At 41.6% G+C, this 22,772-nt stretch overlaps 1 protein-coding gene across 1 annotated transcript in view; it reads left to right on the forward strand.

Moving 5' to 3' along the window:
- The window catches only part of FMN2 (formin 2), a 343,234-nt gene that overhangs the window by 9,518 nt on the left and 310,944 nt on the right, over nt 1-22,772 (forward strand).

Raw genomic sequence — 22,772 nt, forward strand, 5'->3', positions numbered from 1 at the left:
AAAAAAAAAAAAAAAGTTTTATTGGCCTTTAAGAAGTATAGCTTGTTTAAGCCCATTAAGGGGAAAATGGACTAGAACAGAACTATTTCGGGATCCCAAATAAATACATTAGTGGAGAGTTTTATAAGTGATGAGTCTCTTCATTATTAAGATACAAGCCTTATCTTTTAAAAGTATGATAAAAGAAATGGGATAACGATAGGGACAATCTTTTGCAACTCCTTTTTAAACTTATATACTTGTAGATAATTGGTCCCTCTTTTCCCTGTAAACCAATACTTGCCTGTTTGGAGAGGGTGGGTTATGTGAGCTCTCTGTGGGAAGTGCTACATTTTGCAGCTCATCAAGATGTTCTTCTACAAGCCAATTATATCTTACTGTTCTTACTGTGCTATTTTGGTTAAATGGCTTCGAGGGTATAAAATGTTTGGATGGTAGCCTTACAGATTCTTTTGGTACATAGGGTTTGATCTGTCTCTCTTCTATTTTTAGAAAAATCCAGAAGTGTGTTGACTCTGCTGGGCTCAATATTTTGGGGATAGGCATGGAGGGTTGTATAAGAACTGCACTGATTTAGGTGGAGAGACATTTGACTGGGCTGACAATGTGATATAAATGAAAAGTGATTTTAGAAGTCTTTAATCTTTAATCTGGGACTTGGATTATTTCTCTAAGGAGACTCATGTAATTCTAAATTCATAGATCATTTTCATATCATCTACTTAGGGATAATAAAGGGTGGGCATGTGGCTTTAGGTTTAGCTTTAGGCTAAACCTCTAAGGTTAAGCCCCCAATTTCCTTTTGTAGGTACTTCTTGACTTCATTCCCAACTTTAGTTACCAATGGACTGCTAGATCTTTACCTCCAGTTCTTATCTCTCTTCTGGGCATCAGATGCATCTGACTTAGACATCACAAGTCCAGTATATTCACTGTATCTAAAACTATACTTATTATTTTCCCCACCCGCTCTACAACTTCTTCCTGGGTCTCCTAGTCAAGGCCTTGCTGTCCAGCCCTGCCATATTCCTTGATTCTTCCATCCTTCTCATGCTTCACACCCAATTAATCTTTCCGTCTTCTCTATTCTTTTCCAAAATATCTCTTTAATATGTCTTCTAATTTCTGTTCCCATTACCGATACCCTTCCTAGTTCAGATCCCTGTCAATAGTCTCCTCATCACTCTCCTGCCCACAGCCTGGCTCTTCTCCACTCCATTCTGCGCAAGACATGAGAGTAAACTATTTAAAACACAAATTTAACAGGCTAGTCCCAGTTTAGAAACACTTCGTTGCCTCGAGGCTAAAGTTTAAATTCTTTAATGCATATTTATAAAATATGTTAATATAGCCAATATGTTCTGTATCATATATAAATATTATATCTTAGATACATATATTATGGGTAATTATATATATTTTAATATATTAATATTTAATGCTCTACAGTTTTGTCCCCTCATTTTTCAGTCTCTGTTTTCCTCACCTTTTCCCAAGTGCATCAGTCATTCTTTAGGTATCTTACATTCTTCCTGATAGTTTTAGGTATTATTGACACTCTCTCTCCCTGGTCCTCAGAGAAAAAAAGAATCCATTTAGTCATATTCCTTAGTGTATGACACTCTGCCCTCATTAGTCTCTGCAAAACTCACTTTGTCCTTGCTGTATTCCCTATATTTTCATTTCCCGTTGTGACTCCTTGTGTAGACAGAGAGAACTGCTTTTATGTGTTTGGCATCCTCGAAATCGTAGGTATGTTTATAAAGTATGTGATATTTCTGTTTATGATGAGTTTATACAAATATTTTGAGTTGTAGACCTCATGCCATTGCTTTTTTTCCCCCTAAAACTCATCTGCCTTTGGGAAAAAAAATTTCTGGGTGAATTTCCATCTAGTTTATTTTTCCCTACTGCTGTATAGTATTCCCAAGGGTGAAAGTTCTGCTGGGTTGTGCAACACGAGGGGGCACTGTTCACCTTGTCTCTTATGTGCTTAATGTTCCCCTAGAGTTGTACAATGTGGTAGCTCTTGGTGCACTCTCTAGATTTTATTTAAACATTTTCATGGTAATGAACATCTAGATTCCTGTACTTCTTGGTCACCACAGAAAACACTCTGATGAATGTTCCCATATAGAGTGCTATATGAGAATTTCTCTGGGATGTACATTCAGGAGTGGGATTGCTAGGTCATCACCTAAATGTTTATTGAATTTATCTAGGTCATTAGTTTCCAGAATGTCTTCCTAGTTTACACTCCATTACCACAGCAAATTAGCATTGTCTAATTTCCACTAATCCAAGAGGGAAAGTGGTATCTTGTTGTTTTTCTTTTTACTTTGTAGTTATCTGATGACTAATGCCTTTGAGAAAATTTTTAGCCATTTGGGTTTACCCTTCTGTGAATTGCCTGTTCATATCCTTTTACATTTCTTTGTTAGATTTCCTGATTTTCCTTGTTTATTCACAGGAGTTCTTTGCATATTCTAGGTATTCTATTACCGATGTTAGGGATATGATGGAGTGTCACTCAGCCTCCTTCTGGTCTTCTTTCCTTACATTAGAGACCAGAAATCTAAAAACGACATTTTTCAGAGTCTCTTGGAGGTTGTGTTTCAGATGTGATTTAGGTTTGATGAATTTGTGCCAGATTTGGAAAGCTTCAGTGAGGCCAGAGATTGACCTCCCTTGTTTCTACTTGCAAGCACAGCTGAGGAACTGATTCTTCCAGGGCAGTGTTAGCCGGGATCTAGAATCCAGGCACTAGCTTTACATAGGCCAACGGTGGGGCGTGATTCATCCATGCAGCTGGTGTGGCTGGTAGCAGACACAACACAGTTCTGAAGGTCCCAGAGGTCCCATCCAGTGATGAGGCTCCCTGATTCCAGCAGTGGAAGTGTGCTTTTAGAGCCCAAGACTTTAGATCATAGAAGAGGCAGCCACTTCTTTGGTAGCCTGGTCCTATCTGTGGCTTTATGAATGGTTTCTAAAAAGATTCTAAAACCCTTTTTCTTCAGGCTCTCTAAGATTCTGTAAATGAAACACTACTCTGTAGTAAATCTCTTCCTATTTAAACCATTTGGAGTGGATTTAGTTCTATGTAATCATTGAATCTTGAAATATAGAATCCATTTTAGATACTGCAAATATTGTCCCCTGATAATTAACTTTCTTTTAAATTTGTAATATCCTTGGTTGAACAGAAATACTGAATTATGATATAATCAAATCTATTTTTAACCTATGGTTTATGCTATTTTTGTCTTACTTAAGAAATTCTCTTTCTCCTAATTTACAAAAATTCTGTCTTCTAGAGTCTTCTATTAACTTTGTCATTTCACCCTTTACATTTAAGTCTTTGATCTAAAGCCCTTCTGAGTGTATGGTGTAATGTAGGGATCTGTTTCTATTTTTCTCCATATGGCAAGACAGTTTTTCCAACATCATCTACTAAATAGTCTTTTACTCGTTGATTTTTGATATCACCTTTATGTCATTCCCATATATAGATAAGTCTGTTTCTGAGGTTTCTATTCTTTCCTTTTATGTATGTTTTACTGTCTTTGCCAAGTGCCATATGGTACTTGTGACTTATAAATGTGACTTTGCAATATGTCTGATTATCTCGAAGAGAAGTATTTTTAAAAGTTGACTTAGTCCGTCAACGTGGAACTTGTAGTCTTCCATATAAATTTGGAATAGGTTGTCAGAGTTTCTTTAAAAATCCTGATGATGTTTGATTGGGACTTTATTAAATTTGTAGATTAAATTGAGGACTATCGTCACTTTTATAATATCATCTTTTCCAAGAATGTGAAAGAGCTCTTTGTTTATTCAAATCATTTTTTATGTCCTTTTAATAGAGTTTAAACTTTCTTCTACAAAGGTTTGTGTCTTCTTTGTTGAGCTACTTTCTGGATGCTTCATATGTTTTTATCACTAATGGAAATGGAAACCTACTTTTGTTTTATTTCTAGTTGATTATTATTTGGGTAAAGAAATATTTTCAGTGGTAAGTAGTGTATGAGTTCCCTTATGAATGTTTTTTAAAACCTAAAGTTTATTTAGTAATGTCGATAGTTTACAAGTCATATGGGATTTTAAAGGAAGTCCTTTTATTTTCTTACAGCAAAATAATAGAAACATAATCATATAACATAGTATACATTGAATAGATTCTTTTGAAATTATTATGGCTTTTTTAGCATTGTATATGATCAGTTTTTGTGGATGTTCCATGCTTTCCTTGGGGAGCCATAATCCTAAAATCCAGAAACATTACTAACATTTAAATTTACTAGGTTGTGTTTTACATTAAACATTAATAAAATCTCTGTATTTAAAAAATCATCATTTAAATAACTGTCTAATATTTAATCCAATCAGAAAAACACTCATCCCTGAGTATCTATCACATACTTCTCCCTAGTTTGCCTTCTACCTTTTGGGCTGCCTTTTAATCACCTTCATATGATCTTCTTCCACCTATCCCTTATTAATTAAATGCTGCTTTTCCCCCAGGCTTCATACGTAGTCCATCTGAGCATCCACCCTGAGGAATCCTTTCTATGTATGTTGATAACTCCAAATTCAAATTTCTAGCTCAGATTTCTCTTGTGAATTTGAAATGCAAATTTTGTATTGTCTTTTAAACCTCTTTATATGGATATGAGAGTAGTTTCAAACTGAAACCCAACCTGTTCCTTTATGTATTGGTGGATGCTTGGTGGATGATAATACCATCTGATGCAACCCTTCATCCAGTTTCTTAAGCCGGAAATCTGGGAGTTTTTTTGCAAGTTAGCCAAGCTGCCCTCTCATCCTCCTTCCTATATCCAGTTGGTCACTAAATCTTGTTAAAATACGCCTTGAAAATATATTTTTAAATACTCATCCCCTCATTTCCAGGAGGATTTTTAACGCTAGTCTTCAAATTTTCCAGTAGGTCCCCATTGATTCCAAGAACAAATTCGAAGCCTGAGATGTGTTCAGGATGGAGGACGTGGATTTGCGAGCAGTTTGTGAGAGTCAACATAAGGGAGGCTGTGCCTGATAGACTGTCCAGGCTCGGAATGGGGGGTCTTGAGGGAAGTGATTTCGCAGTCACTGGAGATGTTAAAACAGACTGGGTGAAGATCTGATGGGGTGGTCACAGCCCTGGAGAGACTGAACCTGGTGATCACTGATGTTCCTTTCCACTAGAAGAGTCAATGATTTTTGCCATGAAACGTCAGAGTAGCAGCTATGGTCTGTGTGACTCATTTTTTGCTTTAAATATGGAAAATGCTTCAGCTAAATGCATTTTAGGAACTGCCATTTATTAGATTCCCTTTTATGGATTTAACTTAATAGATGTTAAAATTAAGATTTTTTCTTTTAAAGCATTTTCCTCTGACATTTCTATAACATTTTCCTTTGAATCTTGATTTATTTCATGATCTTTTAAATAAATATAAAAAAAAAATCCATACCTTGTCATGGAGTTAGAGTAGGAGACTAGGAGCCAGAGCTGAGACTGGATACAGAGGCTTGCAGAATGGGTGCAGGTGTTAAAATAAACACCCCCCAGGCAGAAGCTAACTAGGATACCAGGCTAGGAGCAGAAGCAGGGGCTTGCAGAGTGGGTGCAGGTATTAAAGTCTAACTATGGGGAGCTGATAACCACAGATGAGAACCAACTTCAACAGGCTTGTCAGCTATTTAGGTCACCTTACATGAATTTTGGCTAATTACAATATCATTTGCATTGTGGTTTTAAAAGTTCTCCACCCTTGAAATCACCATGACAGTTCCAAAACAACTATATAAAGTATAAAAAATGGGAGGGAACCCAATTCTAGGAATTACTACCAAAATTTTTAGTAAAAACCAACCCCATAGCCTTGAATGTTCCTCCCCTCAATTAGTGAGACTTCGGAAACCCAAAGACCCCTTCCTTTGGGGGCAGCTGCTCTTTTTGAGCCTGCCAGCTCTTTCTCTCTTGAGAGCGTACTGTCACTTTTGCTTTCAATAAAAGCTGCTTGTTTTTGGCTTACCTGTGGTGGGTCCTGGAATTCTTTCCTTCCGATGATCACCAAGAACCTAAAAGAACCTCTACTCTGAGGCCTGTAACATCTCCATGGCGATCCAGGCAGGACATGGTGCATAAGCTTTGACTTCACTGCCATATTGTACTTGGAGGTAAGCACTTTCTTGTGTCTCACTGCTTTCGCAGTTTCTCAGTGAGTTACAAGTGCATAACCTCGCTCCATCTGGCTGACTGTGGCTCCCTCAGACCGGGATTCAAACTGTCACCAGACACTGGGTGACACCAGCCTAGGGAGCTGGTGGGGGACTTCCCCACACCGTGCAGGAGCCCAGATACTGACTCCTTAAGCCATGACAATCTGTGCCTAGCCTCTGCTGCTAGACTTCATTCTTACTTCTCTGTACTGCTTCCCCATATCTGGGGGCAAGACGTTTGAGAGTTAATATGCAGCCTTGCAAGGCGAGGATGCCACTACTCTGCTTGCCCTTATGATGGTTAGCCAATCTCCTCCTATTTGCTGTGTTTGTTAGATTCCTGTGACAGGATTATGAGGATAGACAGGGTGAGCCAAGGGAAAGGGAACTCAGACTGTGGTCTTGCCTGATCAGACGCTTGATTGAATGCCAAAAACCAGAGATGGTTTGGTATAACAAAACCCATATGGAGGTCACTTCCACCGGGACAGAGAAAAAGCTCTATGATCTCAAATGTTACATAAAGAATAAAAGAAGAGCCTTCCAGACAGAAAAACTCTGCTCCCTTTAACTACCTTGTCGGGGCTAAAGGTGCTCCATCAGATCTGGGAAAGAGGGTAGTGGGATCATCAGAGGTCTTGGAACCTGAGAAAAACCAGTTCTAGAGAAATAAACCCCAGCACAGGACTACTGATAATTGAACATGGCCCATACTTCAAAAACCTGCACAATTCCTCACCCGAGTAGCTGGGTTCATGGATGTTGGGGCAGGGATGGGGCCTCCCCAGGGCCATGGTTGCCAGGCAAGGAGGAGGGTCCAGGGACACCCAGACTCCACAAGGTCACACAGCTGACCATGGATGCTGTCGTGACAGGTAACACACAGGGGAGAGGACAGGGATGCCCATAGCCCCTCGCCTGTGAGTCCCCGAGGAGCCTCTGCAAGACTTTGTTATGATCCTTTCCTTTTTTCCTTTTCTTTCCCTAGGAGCCTCTGGGAGACTCCATTGCTACCCCTTCCTCCTTCTTCCTTTTTTCAAGGTCTTGTCCAGATAGCCAGAGAAATGGGCAATACTCCCTCCATCCCAAAGGAGTCCTCCCTCAGCTGCATTCTCCAAAATTTGGCCTCCATTAAATTAGATAGCATAAAAATAAAGACACTTATATTCCTATATAATACTACCTGGCCCCAACTTAAGCTTGGGGAGAGGGAGGTCTGGCTGGTCAACTGGAATCTAAACTATGATACTATCCTCCAATTAGACTTATTTTGCAAGTGACAGAAAAAATGGTACAAACTCCCTTGTGTTCAGGCATTCATGGCCTTATGGGAAAACCCAGAGGCATGAAAGCTTGCACCCTAGCACCTTGCCATGTAAAACTAGATACGCCTAAGTCTTCAGACCTAAACCTTGCACCTTCTTCTGATCCCGGTTCAGAAAACTCCCCTGTTTGGAAAACTGCAGAGCCCCCTGGAGCCTCCCAAATAGGCACCAGGACCCTTTGAGGCAATTCCAGCTCCTGTCCCTGAACCCCTACCCTACCCACCAATATACCCTCAACTTCCTGGCCCTAAGCAGGGCCCTGGACTCCTGTACCATTTATGGAGGTGGCCACTGGCCAAGGGACCACCACCAGAGTACATGTTCCTTTTTCTATGTCAGACCTCAAACAGTGATGGACCAGCCTTGGCCAGTTGCCTGAGGACTCAGGAAAATTTAGTGAGGAATTTCAGAGCCTGACCCTTTCCTTTGATCTCACATGGAGAGACCTTAATGTAATTCTTTCTCACTGTTGCACCCTAGAGGAGAAAATGTGTATTTGGGTCTAGGAGCAAACTTTTGCAGACACCTTAAATGCTGCCCGGCCTCTTCACTACCCCATGGGAATGACAGCTGTTGCCTTCAGATCCCAATGGGAACTACTAATGGGGCAGCAGGGAGCAAGACACTCAGAGACCACATGTTCTCATAGAGGGAATGAAAAGGTACATCATTCAGCCTATAAACTGTGATAAGGTGAGAGAGGTGACACATAGCCCTGATGACCTTTTTGGGGCTTGACTGGATGATGCCATCCACAAATATACTAACGTAGACCCAACAACCCCTGAGAGAACTGTAGTACTGGGGACTCATTTCATCAGTCAGGTAGACCCAGAAATGAAAAGAAACTCCGAAAATTGGCCTTGGGGCCCCAGACTCCCCACAGCACTCTCCTGGATATTGCTTTCAGTGTGTTCAACAACTGAGATAAGACAGAGCAGGAGGGGCAGCCACAGTATGATGGGACTTGAGACTGGGGACAAGCCAGTCTTTTGGCAGCTGTCATAGGCACGCCCCTGTCATCTCAGGGCTACCCAAACCACCCTGGAAGACCAACATCTGATGAGGGGTGTTTTTGCTGTGGTAAGAACTGCCATTGGAGCAAAGACTGCCCTGGTTCTACAAGCCCCAACCCTAATTCTCCTCCTGCCAAGCTGTGTCCCCTGTGTAAACTGAAGGGGCATTGGAAGAGTGACTGTCCTCTTCCCCACTGATGGCTATGGCACCCTGATGGGGCCTAAGCTTCCCAGTGACTCCCAACAGGGCCATCCCTATCCCAGGGGAGGAACCAAGGGTGACCCTTGATGTGGCAGGTAAGCCTGTAACTTTTCCAGTAGACATGGAGCTGCTTACTCTGTCTTAACTTCTCATGATGGGCCTGTCTCTCCAGAAGAATGCTTGGTTGCTGGGGTTGACGGAGTCCCTAAATAAAGGGCCCTTACCCCACCCTTTTCTTGTCAAGGGGGAGACCATTTAGTTACCCACGGGGTCTTGATTATGCTTGAATGTCCTACTCCTTTACTGGGCAGAGATTTGCTTGTAGCTTTGGGGGCTTCCCTGAGCCTCCTGATGGCCCAAGGCCTTTTCTTGGCCTCTTTAAGCCATACAAAACATGACTCGAGTCCCAGTATCCCTCAGGAGATCCTAGACTGGGTAGATCTTCAAGTCTGGAATAAAGGGATTCCAGGAAAGGCTTATAGGGCAACTCTGATCAGAGTCCCTTGAAAACTCCCTTGTTCTATTCAGAGAGAAAACAATATCCTCTAAAGAAGGAGGCACAAAGGGGACTTAAGCCCTATTAAGAAATTTTTAACCCATGGGCTGTTAACCCCTTGCCAGTCCCCCTGCAATACTCCCATCTTGCCTGTTTTAAAACCTAATGGGGAGTCCTGCCTAGTCCAAAACCTAAGGACCACTGAGGCTATTGTGCCCATCCGTCTTGGAGGTCTAAATCCATGATCTATTTCAACTCAAGTTCCAGGAGAATCTAATTGGTTTGCTGTCCAGGACCTGAACGATGCCTTCTTTTACATCCCTCTACATCCAGACACTCCCAATTTTCATTTGCTTTCGAGCAGACTTATCCGAATACTGGATTCTCACAACAGTATACCTGGACGCTTCTCCCCAGGGTTTTAAAAATAGTCCTCACCTTTTTGGAAACACCCTGGCTAAGAAAGCAGGAGAGTTACCTCTTCCACAAGGGGCTATTCTTAAATATATAAATGATATTCTTATCTACAACCCCACCAAAAAATCATCCAATAACAATACTGTCCAGATTTTTAATTTTGGGGGCAACAGAAGATACGGGGTCTCTAAAGCAAAAGCCCAAATATCCTTACAATAGGCTGAGTACTTGGGATACATTTTAACCCTGGGACAGCATTCCCTGTCCACAAAAAGAAAAGAGGCCATTTCACAACTTGGTCCACCGCGAACCTGAAAACAACTTAGGACATTTTTGGGAATGGCTGTATTTTGCAGAATTTGGATTCCAAGCTTCAGCGTCATGCCAAAATCCTTACATGAAACTTTAAAAGGACCTGACACAGAGCCATTACTTGGGGACTAGAACAACAAAAGGCCTTATAAAACATTAAAGGGTCCCTAACATCTGCCCCGGTGTTAGGAATCCATGCCCTAAATTAGCTTTTTGTTCTCTTTACCACAGAAAGACAGGGGCTCTCTCTGAGTGTGCTCACCCAACCTCTGGGACCCAACCTTTGACCCATGGCCTACTTCTCTAAGCAATTGGATTCCGTGGCCATGGCTTGGCCTGGATGCTTAAGAGCTGTAGTGGCCACAGCCCTATTGGGCAAAGAGACCACAAACTTGGCCTTGGGGATGTCCTTAGAGGTCAGAACTCCCCATCAGGTGCAAGGGGTCTTGGAAACAAAACATCACCATTGGCTAACAGGAGGATGCCTTACCAAACACCAGGCCCTCTTGTTGGGCTCCCCAGAAATCAGTTTCAAGGTGTGCCAAACTTTAAATCTGGCCACCGTCATGCCCACAGGACCCCTCACTGACTTGACATGCTCCTGTACAGAAACTATAAAACAAGTATATTCTAACAGCCCAAACTTAAAAGACATCCTCTTGGTCAACGCAGATGAGAAATAATATACAGATGGAAGTAGCTTCATGCTAGATGACATCTGAAAAACAGGATACACTATAGTCAGCCTTAAAAATGAGACCTCTACCTCCCAATACTTCTGCCCAAAAGGCCAAATGGATTTCTCTCATAAGAGCCTTAGAGTGGGAAGGGAAAAGAGAATTAATATCTACACAAACTCCAAATACGCCTTTCTCATCCTTCATGCCCATGCCACTATGTGGAAAGAATGGAGATTAGTAATAACAAACAATTTCTCCATTAAACATCATTTTGAAATCCTTCAGTTATTACAGGCTGTCCTGAAACCAACCAAGATAGCTATAGTACACCATAGAGCTGAGGTCCCTACTACCCATGGGCCATGGACCGGTACTGATCTGCAGCCTGTTAGGGACCAGGTCACAGAGCTCCTCTGTGCCCGCCCCCCTCCAATCCATGGAAAAATTGTCTTCCATGAAATTTAGGAAGGGGGGCCGGGGTGTACAGCACGAGGTGAGTGGTGGGCAAATGAGGGAAGCTTCATCTGTACTTACAGCTGCTGCTCCCCATCACTTGCACCACTGCCTGAGCTCCGCCCACTCCCCTGCCATCCCTGGTGCCAAAAACGTTGGGGACCACTGCCGTAGAGGCCATCAAAAGAGAAAGTCAGACACAGCTTCTGACATATGGAACAAACTACCCTCCCGATGGCCCGCTTTTTGGCACATGCTGTGTTCCTGGCTAGGATCCTTTATAATCCCCATTATTACATAGTTTTTACCTTCCTTTTCTTTTCTTGTATTATTAAACTTTTAAAGTCTCTTGTCTCTCAGGTTGTCCAGACTGCCACACAACATGTCATGGCACTCCAAGGGTTCTGCCCTGTCCCTCTTCAGAGATACAAAGAAAGAGACTATCACAATCCCCTTAATTGGGCTGCTTGTTCCTTCTCCTGACAGCCAGTTGACCTCCTTGAGGGCCCTGAAGATCCCTCCTACCACAATGAGGTGCCTTAAATCCCATGCCCTGACACACAGTCCCGTTAACAGAGAACAAGATATCAGTGATTTTGGTTCTCACAGGCAGGGTCAGTGTCCCTTACCAGCAGAAAGCAGCTTCAGAAGATGGATCTTCTTCCCTCGGCCTGCCTTGTAAGATTCCAACCGCCCAAAGCTCTTGGGGGGGAGATGTTAGAGTAGGAGACTAGGAGACAGCGCTTGCAGGGGCTGACGCCGTGGTATATTAAAGTCTAACTAAGGGGGGCTGATAACCACAGACAAAAACTCTCTTCAATCAGCTTGTCAGCTATCTAGATCATTCACGTGAACTTTGGCTAATTATAATATCATTTACATTGTGGTTTTAAAAGTTCTCCACCCTTGGAGTCACGATGACAGTTCCAAAACAACTATATAAAGTATAAAAATGGGAGGGAACCCAATTCTAGGAATTACTACCCAAATTCTTAGTAAAAGCCAACCCCTTGGCCTTGCATATTCCTCCCCTCAATTAGTGAGACTTTGAGAAGCCAAAGACCCCTTCCTTTGGGGGCAGCTGCTCTTTTTGAGCCTGCCAGCTCTTTGTCTCTCAGAGAGTGTACTTTCACTTTTGCTTTCATTAAAAACTGCTTGCTTTTGGCTTACATGTGGTTGGTCCTGGAATTCTTTCCTTCCGATAGTCACCAAGAACCTGAAAGAACCTCCACTCGGAGACTGGTAACAATAGGTACTGAAAAGTGGTTGGTAGTCAACATCATATATGTTCTATGGTATTTCTTGGCCAACTTCATTAGATTTATTAGATTAAATTTCTCCATTTTTGTCATTTTCATCCTTTGGTTAATTGAAGTTGGATAGTTTCTTTCATTCTCTTTTCCAGAAAAAACAAATGCCCTGATGGAAGCCAAAATTGAACTTTTGATTTACATAAACTTTAATAGACTGTGTAGTGACTATCATCAGAGAACTCTCTATACCAGAGTCACTTTTTGAATGCTCTTGGTGCGACTATTTGCTATAATTGATGTAGAACACATTTTTGTTTTTACTACACTTCTCCATATTCTCAGTGTCAAGTGACATAAATGTATCAAACGTGCATCTCAGTTCATCACATAGAACAGTCAATGTCTTCAAAACAATTATGAGGAAACATTGTAGGCACTTATTGTTGAAGACTAAGGATGAGGTCTTCCTGTAAGGGTATCTAAATCAGACGTGTACATAGGTTCAGTAAGTTCTGACTACTCCAGGGGAAGAAGAGTTTCACCCTCCTTTATGTCTGTCCAAATCCCTTTGTGAGCTGTGGTCATCTTCTCTGGAGGTGGGGGCAGAGTGTTCATTATCCTCATGTTCTGTGATTTTTTCCAGCCATTGGACTTCGTGTTTATCTTCTTTTTTTGAGACAACCCTGGATAGTTATCCTTGTAACAATCTTCCTCTTACTGTAAAACAGCAATTTGGATCTAAAACTAGACTTGCCAATTTCTGTTTGATTGCAATTGGCCCTCCTTTTCTATGATTTTTTTCTTATTTGGATGAGACAGGCCATCAGTATATGAGATATATAACATGTGGTATCTCTCTATTCACTGACATCATAAACTTTAGCAATTAGCATTAATGTCTAATTATATATTTACCCATCAACAACCTTATTTCCTCCTATTGTTTCAACTGATAGATAATATGGGATTTCAGGGGAAGTTTATTGGATAGATATGTCTGAGCTATACCATCAAACATGACAAGACACCTGTTTTAATTCTCATTTTGCATAAGATACATTGGCCTTGAAGAAACATAAACCTACAATAACGCCTTTTAAAATATGACAACTATTGTGAATCCTTCAACCATTAAAAAAAATACACAAAAGGAAAAAATATCAATGACGTATTTTCAGGCTGTTACAACATAAGTTTAAAACAGATGATTAAAAGTGAATGTTATTATAGGACATAACACTCAGCACGAAACCCACACTTAGTCCTCCCCCTTCTATAACCTTAGACATAATTACTAAGTATTTGGGCTTGATTTCCTTACAAGAGAAATTAGGGGTTTGAGCTAAATGATCTGTAAGATTTCTTCTGGCTCTGAAATACTGAAGATTAAAAGCAAAGGATTATCACTGAGTAATTTGATCCTATTAATAATAATGACAAAAAGTTGTTAGTCTTTGGAATCAGTAAAAACAGAGAAGTTACATACATCATTAAGGCTAGTGGGAAAAAAACTCCTGTTGTTTCCAAGGAGATTTCTTTATTAAAAGTTTCTATTTCTATTTGGACACTTTATTGTCTCAGGCAATTGGGGAAAGAGCCAGGGACTCTCCTGTTCTATGTTGTCACCAGTTAGGAGCCTGTACTTTGCATCTCTTCTGCAAGGGTATGCCACCGACATCGTCTTACTGTATTATTATTAGTTAAGGGCAGGGAGCATGTTTTCTTCGTTATATCTTCTGATGGGCCTAGGACATTCTTTGGCATATGATGGACTCCTGAGTCTTGGTTATGTCTTGTCTTTGCTTCTCCTCCCCGCTCACCCCACCCAGTTCCACTAAGGATGTTTAATTAAGGCAGTGTGTTCTAAACAGACTGCTTTTAAAATGTTCCTTCTTGAGCTTTGGTCATTGTAACTAGGTTGTTAGCCCCTGCAGGGTGCAGACTGCATGGTCTGTTTCTTTTATAACTTAATGCAGAAAGTTGGTCAGAAGTTTTTCCCAGAGTTGCTGGCTGACTCAGAAGTAGAAGATCCCCAGAATAAAAATTAGGAGAGCGGAGTGTGCGTCCAGTTTTGGCATTGCCACTTTCCGGTCTTATGACCTCGGGCAGATTCTAGAACCTTTTCATTCTTCAGTTAGTTTCTTTGAAATTGTGATGATAAATCCTTGCTCTGTGTGCCTCCCAGAGCTGACAGTAGATGCGGAAATGCCTTTTACACTGTACAGTTCTTCTGTCCAAATAAAAGATTTCCTACTTTTTACAGTGCCATTGGTCACAGGCCCAGTAGAACGCTAGTGCAGGGATAAATGGTTTTCCTACCTCATTGTGCAAGAGGGATTGCAGCATTTGTTGTGATGGTAAATAGTTCTCTGACTTTCCCCCTAACTGCTGTTTCCATGTTTATCTAGCCTTGTGATTTTTGCTTCTCAAGGTAAGAGGAGGATTTGTAGCTAGTGTGTGACTGCAAAGCTCATTTCACATGCTTTACTTTTTATCAACTATGAAGTGGAAGTATATTGTTATGAGGGGAGGGGATTAGTGTAGAAATAATCGGAGAGCATTAATGATTAATAAGTCCCCTGTCACTGAGTGAATATTAGTTTTAACATGAATTTAATAAATACAGCAAAACAAATAATGGAAACTTTTTTTTGACTGAGGTTAGGAATTCTAGCAAGCAAGGTGTTAAATATTACCTTGTTGTTAAAGTCTACTGAATGTAAACAAAACAAACACGATACTTTAATTTGCAATTACCTTGCTTATTATCATACTTTTTCAAATGCTTTTAGAACCAACTTATGGTTTCCTTCTTTTAAGTTGAACCAAATTTTTATTTGTCTTTCAATTACAAGTACAGAGTGTTTGAAGTGTATATTGATAAAAATATAGTAGGTAACATTTACTGGGCACTGTGTTAAATCTGTTACAAAAATTATTTCATTTATTTCTCACAGCAATCCTAGGAGGTAATAAGGATGATTATTTCCAGTTTATAGATGGGGAAACAGGCTTAAGAGAGAGAGGCTGAGTACCTTGTCTAGGGCCATAGCAAGTATAATGGGATTATCGGGATTAGAACCCAGGCTGGAGTGGCTTCCATAGCTTAAGCTCATAGCTGCTACACCACGCACCTTCGCCTGGAGGCATTTCATGAAGTCTAGTGATGGAGTCCCTGTGTTTGCCGGCGAAAAGAAGGAGCAGAAAATAATGAACACTCTCCAATCTATAAAAAAAATAAAAGAATTATCCATGAGTATACTCTTTGAGACTTCTTCTGGCTGTACATTAGATATACAATATGTAATGCATGTGATACACGAGAGGGGCCTTTCCTAGGTAAAGATAGTATGACCTTGGACAAGATACCTAACATCCCTGGGCCTGCATTCCTAATTAAGAAAATGATGTTAGAGACTGCGTTTGAAGGACAGAAAGACTGTTCCTCCCACTGGGTCTTTTATTTTAGTGGAGGGAGGGCGGGGAGGAGAAAGAGAGAGCCTGAGAAACCTTGCCCCTCTCCAGCTCTTATCTTTATATAGCGATAAATTTACCAGAAACTAGTTTTTATATACTTGTAAAGTTTATAGCAATCTGTGCTACAGACATGATTTTATCGGCTTTTGAGAGTTTTCTCAAGTTTTAGTGTCAGGGCAGCTGTGACAGGCATATTCCCTAGGCAGTGGCGGGGCCTGGCTCTTCCTCTGTACGTGATCCCATTTGTGTTTCCCTGATAAATAACCTCTGGGACAGTGTGTGCTCCTCAGGGGCTTCCCTGGCTGACCCTGGGGTCCTGACCCTAGGGACTGACCTTCTAGCAGGCACCAGCCCCTCCCATGAAATGGCGGCTGCCCGGCAGTGGTTTTCGAGTTATACATTTAGCAGATAGGTTTTTGATGAATTGACTTAGACCTGTTTTGCAAAGAGTAAGAGCTCAGTAGATATGGTCGATTGAATAAATGAATGCAAATGAAGTGAAATGAAGGATTGAGTAGCTGGACACTTATTCTAGGGCCAATTATTTTTATTTGTTGGTGTGATCCACACATCTGTCTGGGAACAGCGCTTTGACCAAGGAGTACAGTGAGAGGTCCAGGAGGTAGGGGACACCTTGAACCTTTGTGTCTGTGTGGTTGTAGGGTGGGGAAGCAGTGCCAGAGGGAACCTGGGAGTCTCTAGCTTCTGGTCCCAGCCCGCCAGTTTGCACAGTTAAGAAGTAGGGTTGAGTTTAGAAGGATTCAGGCCAGTCCATTCTCTCCAGTTTAGATTCAAGGCATCCTGCTTAGCAGGTGAGTGCATCCTGATTAAATCCTTAATTATCAATTGCAGGAAGAGAAACAAAAGATCGTGTCTCTGTCCACTCTTCCTGATTTAGTCAAATTACATTCCTTGAACAGAAAGGGAGTTAAGTATAGTCCAGCTACAATGTGGGTCCTAGAAATATAAAAAAACTTTTCATGTTCCCACCATCATGATTCGACTTTTTAATAACCGGATTCATATATCTTCTTTTTGCAAAATCAGAAACACACCTTGTTTAGCTTTGCAATCTTGATATTTTCATGACATTTGTGTCACATTTTTCTATGTCATTAAATCTTTTAAATAGCGTGATTTAAGATATTTTATTATGAAAGTTGAACATACACCCAGAAATACAATGAAGTCCCATGTGCCCATCGCTCAGCTTCAGTAAGCGTCAATATTATCAATGCCGTAATAGTTCCATTCACCCCTTTCTTCCACTCTCACCCCTTGCCACCTCTTTTTTATGGAGAAATTTAAAACAAACCCTAGACCTCATGTTATTTTGATATCAAATACTTCAGTATGTATCTCATAAAGGGACTTTAAAAATATGCCACAATGCCATCTATTTATATTGAATGCAAACAGAATTAGTTGTTTAATATAATATTATCTGCAAACTAGTCCATTTTCAGAACTCTCTGATATCCTAGAATGGAAGTTAGGTACAACTTAACACCTGATTTAATTCATGCTCAGTTCTCTTCTCTTTTGTCCCAGGGGTTGGGGACTAGCATGAGTACTCGATGGGGGGCGCTGTGTACTTTATAATCCCCCACAGCAGGGGCCCACTGAGTCTGGGTTTCTCAGTTGTTTTAAAGCTGTGAATGATCCCTGAGTTTGGAGATGACAGCTTGATCCCTTCTTTGCAAGTGTTTCAATTGACCTTTTCTCTAATGGGTTTTCCATCCACTTGCTATTCATTAAGGGGACCCGTTATTTCACCAGGGATTGCAAAGTGATTTTCTGATACTGTCATTTCTTTTGCACTTTTTGGCTGGAATTTTTTTGTATTAAAAACTTTTCTTCTTTTCACTAGGTATGTGTTATTATCCTGAAGGACAGTTCATACTGGAAAGCAGGATAAATGCTTCATTATTTCCTGTTCCCCATTATCAATGGTGATGAGTGCCTGAGCATTCTCCAGTAGTATCCAATGTTTTACTTTTCTCATTTCTTTTATTATATTCGATATGTTTAAATCAACTAGGTCATTATTCTTTCCATAATAACATAGTTTTAATAGCCATCATGTGTATAAAGCTATTTTTTTCTTTTTAAACTATGTCTTTATTGTTGGATGTTTTAGCTTCTTTTAAACTTTTTACTATGAATAATCCATTTATTAGTGTACCAGGAACTGTCCTAAGGACTTGACATGAATTGTTTCATTTAATCTTTACAATATCCTGTCATACATCACTCTTTTAATCTGCCTCTGAATATTTACCTGGAATAGATTTTACAGAGTTGAATTTCTTGAGAAAAGGGTGAATTTTTAAAAGACCACTGACACACATTGCCACATTGCCCCTTAAAGCTTTCCTTGTCAGTGTTGATGCCTACTTCCAGGTTTTGGGCTGCTTTAAGTACAAGTTGAAGGATATTGAAGGAAAAAAATGGTAAACTACTGCCAGTTTGGAGGTTCTTTGAATTCTCATCTCCTTCGGTCCTCCTGCTGTTACAACATGGTCTTCAGGATCTTCACGGAGCTGCCCAGGTGTTCTGTCCAGGTCTGGAGTCCCTTCCGCCCTACTCTGTTGGTTGATGCACCCACAAAGCCTCATCCTGTTTCAAGGAAAGGGGTTTTACAGACTGGGGAAGATTACAGCAGAGAATATAGAAAGAGTTGAGAGAATAAGGAATGGGATGAGCCAGGAAGCCCTCGTACGTTGACATCATGGGTAGAGAAGCCAGTAAAGGGGACATGGGAGAAAACAGCCAGTGAGTTAGAGAAAATAGGAGAAGGGAGTATTGTGAAGATGAGAGGAAAGTGCTTTTGGGAGCAGGAGTTGGTCAACAGTGAATATTTTTTCTAAAAGATGAAGAAATTTACTAAGATGAAGACAATGTTATCGGTAGCATGTAGGCCACCAGTTTCTGTTGCTACATAGGGATGGAAGTCAAGTTAGAGCAGGCTGAACTGGAGTGAGGGGGTAGAGGTAGAAAACATAGGTAATTCCAGCTGGTAGTTTTGTTTTGCTTTGTTTTTTTGAGACAGGGTCTCCCTCTGTCGCCCAGGCTGGAGTGCAGTGGCATGGTCATAGCTCAATGGAACCTGGAACTTCTATGCTCCAGCAATGCTTCTGTCTTAGCTTCCTGAGTCACTGGGACTTCAGGTGCATGCCACCATGCCTGGCTAATTTTTCTTATTTTTTGTAGAGAAGGAGTCTTGCTATGTTTCCCAGGCTGGTCTTGAGCTCCTGGCCTCAAGCAATCCTCTTGCCTCAGCCTCTAGAGTTGCTAGGATTGCAGGTGTGAGCCACTGTACCTGGCCCCAGGTAGTAATCTTGATGTGAAGGAAAGCCATGAAATAGGACAGTAGCTGGGAGTGATATAGGCTCAAGGAAGGGTTTGTTTTTTTTTAAAGCACGTTTGTGTTATCCTAGGAATGTCCAGTGAAGAGGGAGATGTTCATATCTGGAGAGAAGGGATAGCTAAAGAAGTGAGATCCTGAGTCTGAGCATGCAACAAAGAATTCAATCCAAACACAAGGGAAAGAACTTGTTCCTGTTTGTAACAGGGCCTTTCCACTGTGAGGAAAAACGACAGAGAAGACCAGTGCAGGCATTTTGCATATTTTGGGTTGGTCTCAGATTCTTCCATTTTCTCAACAAATCATTTGAGAAGATCATGTCATCATTGGAAAGAGCAGATCAGGTGGGAAGGAGATTGTATAAAAATCATCTTGGAGAGTGGAAGCTCAGATGAGAATGCAGAACAGTGCTAGGCTTCACTGAGGTGGACAGCTGTGAGCGTAAAGTGAAAACAGGCAACACGTGTGTGTCTTTCTTTTGCAACATGCAGCTGCTCAGGTGCAGGCAAAGTGGCCAGATGGAGACAAGTTGTGGTTTTATCACACAAGCGTGTTGGAGGGAGAGAGGGATTAGGGGACTGAAGTATCTAATTATGGTGATGGGACATGGTATTTAAGCTGGTAAGGAAGGAAATGAGATGGGGTATGGGTGATGGATCATGCAGCAGTGGTAAGGACGACTGATTCAAGGTAGGTGTGGTGGATGGAGCTTTTGAAGGATTCCAGAGTGAGGGCTTAAAGGATAGAAGGCGGTGGTCAAGAATTAGGTGTTCCACTCGGGCATTTGTACGTAGACTGATTCAGTGGTGATCAAAAAATTAATTGACCATCCACCCCTTTCCAGGCACTCCTGGAGGTCCTGGGTAAAAGGTGGTAAACATCAGGGGCTGCAGAAATGGAGTTTACATTCCAGGAATAGGATACAGACCACAGACTTGCGTAAATTCAAGGGCTAAGCTCTCTGAAGAGGAAGGTGGATAATGGGAGCGAGAGAGACCAGGTGTGCTATTTTAGAAAGGGCGGTCAGGAAGTTCTCTCGGCGGAAGTGATGGGCGGGCAGGGACCTGAGTGAGATGAAGGAGTGAGGGAGTCATGGAGATATCTGAGGGAGAGTGTTCTGCTGTAAAAGGCTCTGAGGTGAGAGTGACTCAGTGTGTTTGAGGAGGAGAAGTCCGGTGGGCAAGAGCAAGAGTAGAGCGAGGGAGAGTGGTGGGAGGTGAGAGGTGGGGGCTCCTGTGTGAGGTGAGGAGTTCGATTTTACTCCGAGGGTGATGGGAAGCCACTGGAGGGTTTGGAGTAAGCTTTGAAATCGATCTTCTGGAGGTGGTACAGTTGCTGATAGTGACCGATCCGAGGATGTGACGTGGGGCGGACGAAATGCTGGCTGGAGGCAAGGACTCAGGGTCTGGGATGCGGCATCTACCTGAGTGTTGGTTCGCTCTCCACATGGATGTCAAAGTCACCGAGAGAGACGATAGGCATAGAGGTGGACTATTTAGTGAATGGCGGGGTGAAGGAATGACTAGAGGTTAGTGGGTGGCAGAAAGGTGGGGGATAGGTAGGGGTCTAGCCGGTGGCAAGAGTTTTCAAAGGAGCCGATGGCTTTGCAGGAGAATAAATCATTTGTGTTTGTGAGGATCTAGGAAGTTACCTACTTCCTGTCCCTCAAATATGTGGAATTTGACATAAAATGCCTCCCTCTGAAAGGATCGCAGGAGGAGGAGATCCTCTGGGGGCAGTCAGGTTACCGTTAATGCAAGGAGGTGAAGTTCCCTTTAGAGATGTCAGGACGGGAGTTCTCAACAGCCTGGGGTTGTCTTGCCCCCCAGGGGACATTTGGCAATGTCTGGAGACATTTTCATCTATTACAGCTGCAAGTGGGATGGTTGTGCTACTGGCCTCTAGTGGTGGTGGCCAGGGATGCTGCTAAATGCACAGGATAAGCCCCACCTCCCAAACACAGAAATATGTGGTTCAAGGTCAACAGTGTTGTGGTAGAGAAACCCTGGATTAAGGATTTAGGGGTATTTGTTCATCATAGAACTGGAGTTCCAGCGGGTCATACTCTCTCTTCCACATTGTTCTGGAACCTCTTTGATGTTTTTTGGCTTGATTTGCACTTACACATATACACTATCACACTCCCTCACACACAAGCAAGATCCTGTTTCCCTTATTTTCTGTCCTCCACAATATCTGAGTGGTGGGAAAGAACTAATGAGTTTTAGGACTATTTCCAGTCATCCCATAAGATGAATACAATGGATATACCGTTATGATAATTACTCACTTGAGAATTGAGGAATGCCATTTGTTTCCTAGGTTCCAGTTAGATGCCAGCAAACTGAATTTCTTTAGGGGAAAAAATCCTTTATTTTCCCCCAAATAATTCCTGGGAGACCAAAGAATATCCTCTAATGACTTGAAAGAATAAAGAAAATAGAGAGGCTTTTTTTGTCCTGCTTTGTCACTCCAAATATCAAGGGCAGATTTTCAAGATTAGTTTTGTTTTACAGACAGAAACAGAAAGAGACATATATTAATACATTGCATGACTAGTGTCCTGATACAAGTGAATGTTTATATGTTTAAAATTTAGTGGCTGTAACTGAAGTATAGACCTGGCCTGGTTTTGCACAGCCCTGAGCTAAGAAGGGTTTATAAATTTTCAAAGTTATTCAAAACAAAACCAAACCAGTGAAAAATATGCAATGGAGACCTTATATGGCCCACAAAGCCTAAGATATTTACTATTTGGCTCTTTACAGAAATAGTTTGATGGTATAGACTGTATTTCATTTCCAGTTCTGACTGTGATATGAATGAATCTGTCACAGAATCATATCTTTGTCTTCAGGCAGAAATCCTAAAAACATTTCTGGATGCTTTTTATGTGCAAGTGGTCAGTTTTGCAAGATAGATGGTGGCCATCAGTGAGTTTATGTTTTAGTGAGGGAAGGAGACATTAAGCAAATGATTACACAAGTAATTAATTAATTAATCAAAATAATTAATTACACAAAGGAGCTATGAAGGATTCCAAAAGAGGGTGGAGGGGAATCACTAAAGGCTTTTCTGGATGAGTGATGTTGATCTAGATTTGAAGACGGAATCCACTAATTAGACGGAGGAGCAGTGACGGGGCAAGAACTGAGGAACGCTTGTGGCCCCAGAAGGAACCCTAGAGATTTCCTATTTCTTCTGCCATAGCTTATGAATATGGAAACAAGCTCCATAAATTTCGAAGGTTAGAGACGAAGTAGTGTCAGAAATAGGTTAGGGACTGTACCCATGGCTGTGACCTCTGGCTAACAGTAGAACCAACTGGTGACCAATAAAATACCAACACTTGGGCCCTGCCACCAGCAATTCTGTTCTGCCGGGTGATGGTCAGGCACAGCCAAGACCAAGAACTGCTGGACTATGTAGACCCAGGTCCTCTCGGGGCCTCAGCTAGGGTCTTCTCATTGTGCCTCTCTTTCAGGAAAATAATTAAAAACTCACGTATGGATCTACCCTAGAGTTATATTTCCGAGGAGCCTCTGAGAAAAA

Source organism: Propithecus coquereli, unplaced genomic scaffold (assembly GCF_000956105.1).
Source record: "Propithecus coquereli isolate 6110/MARCELLA unplaced genomic scaffold, Pcoq_1.0 Scaffold210, whole genome shotgun sequence".
Lineage (NCBI taxonomy): Eukaryota > Metazoa > Chordata > Mammalia > Primates > Indriidae > Propithecus > Propithecus coquereli.